Genomic DNA, 3071 nt, shown 5'->3' with positions numbered 1-3071 from the left:
CAAGTTGCTGTCCTTTTGTTCTTCAGTCTAGTTGTGGAGGACGTTGCTTCACTGGCCCAAGTTGGCACCATCATTGCACTCTTCCCGGGCGAGGCACATCAGTCGCCGGCTTCTGGACAGCTGCTCACTGCTGCTGCTGGCCGCTCACGCTGGCTGCTGGCTACACACGGTAGCCCATGGCAACCCACCTGCCCTCGCTGGTGACTCACGGCAGCCCAGCTCCAGGTCGAGCTGTTGTTCAGCATCTTAGCTTGGAGGGCAGTGTCACTGGCCCTCATATGTGGGATCCAAACCGGGGCCCTCTGGCGTCCCAAGCCAGTTCTTAACCATCGCGCCACTCGGCCAGCCTTGTGTACTTTTTTTAGCACCCTCTGTATATCTCAGACAACAGGCACAGCTTGGTGGAGAGTTACTATACATAACACCAAAAGCGTGATTCATAAGAAAAAAAAATCAATGCATTGGACGTCATTAAAATTTTTTGATCTGAAAATAAATTTTTCTTTTGATCTGTAAAAGACCCTGTTAAACGGATAGACCCTGTTAAACGGATAGAAAGACAAAGTACGGACTGGGGAAGAAAAACAATTTACACAGAACATGGGTAAAAAACATTTCATCCAAAAGGACACATGGATGGCAAGTAAGCACGTGAAAATACGTTCACCAGTGCTAGCCATGAGGGAAGTGAATGAACACTACACACCTATTAATTAGCACAGTTAAAATAGTGACAACACTCAGCAAGAATGCAGAGAAGCTGCTCTCTCAGACATTGCTGGTGGGAATGCAAAATGGTGTAGCCACTTGGAAATAGTTTGGCAGTTTCTTAAAAACCTAAACGTACACTTACCATATGATTCAGCAATTGCACATTTATCTCAGAGAAATTAAAACATTCACGCAAAAAATTAATTTCACTGAAATTTAAAACTTGATAGATTCAACAGTAGAAGAGAAAATTCATAGCTGGACAGTATGAAAGAGGAAGGAGGAAATGACAGGGCCCCAAACTTGAAACAACCAACCTGACTACAGTAGGCAAATGGTTACACTCTGGTCCGTCCGCAGCGTGGATACAGCTCTGCAATAAAAAGGTGCAAACTACTGACCCAGAACAACCTGGATGGACCTCAGGGCACTACACGGAGTGAAAAAAGGCCAACTCAAAACGTCACATGCTGTGTGGTTCTGTTCGTGTGACATTCTCAAAATGACAAATGATAAAAGAAGTAGAACAAATTGGTGGCTGCTGGGATCAGAGATGGTGGGGGAGGGATAGGTGTAACTACAATGGGGGAGCACAGAGAAGATGGGTGTGGTGGGGGACAGTTCTGTACCTTGATGGCGGTCAGCAGTGGTTACATGAATCTACACGTGTGACAAAAGGTCAGAGCTCTAGACGCACTTTCTATCAATGTCAGTTTCTGGGTTTTGATATTATAATTATGGAAGATGCAACCATGGGGGGAAAGTGGGTGAAAAATACACGGGGTCAGTCTGTACTATCTCTGCAACTTCCTGCAAATCTACAATGGTTTCAAAGCAAAGTTTTCAAAGATGAAAAAACACACCAGGCCCAGAGAGTTTTTTATAGGCAAGTTGTAATAATTTACCGTAACTGTTCCGGAATAGGAAAATGAAGTTAGTTTTATCTTAGGGTATGAAAACCCCACAAGGACAAAAGAGAGAAAATCAGGGCCCAACCGCACACACGTGAGAGCAAATGCTCAGTCCACTGACATTGAACGTAGATGTTAATATATCAGTATGCAAGTTCAACAGTGTGTTGGAGCAAAAACTAACAAAACCTCACTGACCAAGTGGAGTTAATCTCTGGCCCCCAAGGATGGTATTTAACACCAACGTGCTGAAGTAGTAATTTAGACGGGGTAATTCAGAACAACCCGTCTGGCGGGATGTCTGACTATGCCAGACAAGATATAATGTATTCAAAATATCTTGGTCAAAATCCAGAGGGAAGCCGGGGTGGGGGGTGGGGTGTGTGTGTGTGTGTGTGTGTGTGTGTGTGTGTGTGTGTGTGTGTGACACACCAGTAAGAGGGCAAGCTGGGACACTCAGGCCGGCACTCCTCCATGGAAACGCTATTCAGAAACACACTCAAAACAGTAGGAAATTTCCTGGTGGCTTTGCTTGCCCTCCGCAGTACAGCTCCGAAGCAGCCAACGAGTCCCTGGCCCCTCCCTTGGGATGGAAGGGAGAGAGGGGGACTTGCTCGCAGCTTAGGGACTGTCTCTCCTGACTCAGAGTCCTGCTGAGAACGGTGGCATAGTCTGAATATCAGGGTGGAGGTTGCTGAAAGCAGTAGTGGGTGATGCTGCAAGGGGGTCTGCAGATCTGCCGGTGGCTGGGGGCAAGGTTATGGGCAGAGGAATATAACACCACATCTAAACTCCTGGGAAGAGCGGGGTGAGACTCCTAGGGAAATCAGGACATTTAATAGTGTATATTGGGGAAGCAGAATTACAGCCCACTCACAGGCCCGAGAAAATACAGCCCCAGCAAAGGTTTGAAAGAACCCCGAGTTGATGAGTGAAGGTTTCCCCTTGCACAGGGACAGGCTACAAAGGCTGAGAGTGGTAGGTGTTTTTACAAATGCCCAATTTCAACAAAAGATGACAAGACACAGAAACAAACAGGGAGACGGGCCCATTTAAATGAACAAAATAAATCTTTGGAAACCAACGCTCATGGAGCACAGGCCTCTAACTTGACAGGGACTTGAACACAACTGTCTCACATATGCTCAATTAGCTAGCCCAGGGGTCAGCAAACTGCGGCTCGTGAGCCACATGCAGCCTTTTAGGTACGTTCCGTCTCAACCGTTTGCCGACCCCTGCAAAAGCCAATCCTGTCCCTCACAATTTAAAAATTACTCAAGAGCCATAAATATATTTTTACATAATCACCATCGTGTGAGTAATATCCTTTAAAAATTTTATAAATGAAACTATGATAGCTTTATTTTCATTTTCAATTTTACCTCAGAGCCTGCGCCTGGTGAGCCGCAGTTTGCTGACCCCTGGCGGCTCTTCCGTCTCAACCGTTTG

This window comes from Hipposideros armiger, unplaced genomic scaffold, assembly GCF_001890085.2.
Source record: "Hipposideros armiger isolate ML-2016 unplaced genomic scaffold, ASM189008v1 scaffold_149, whole genome shotgun sequence".
Lineage (NCBI taxonomy): Eukaryota > Metazoa > Chordata > Mammalia > Chiroptera > Hipposideridae > Hipposideros > Hipposideros armiger.
This window is presented reverse-complemented; position numbering follows the sequence as displayed.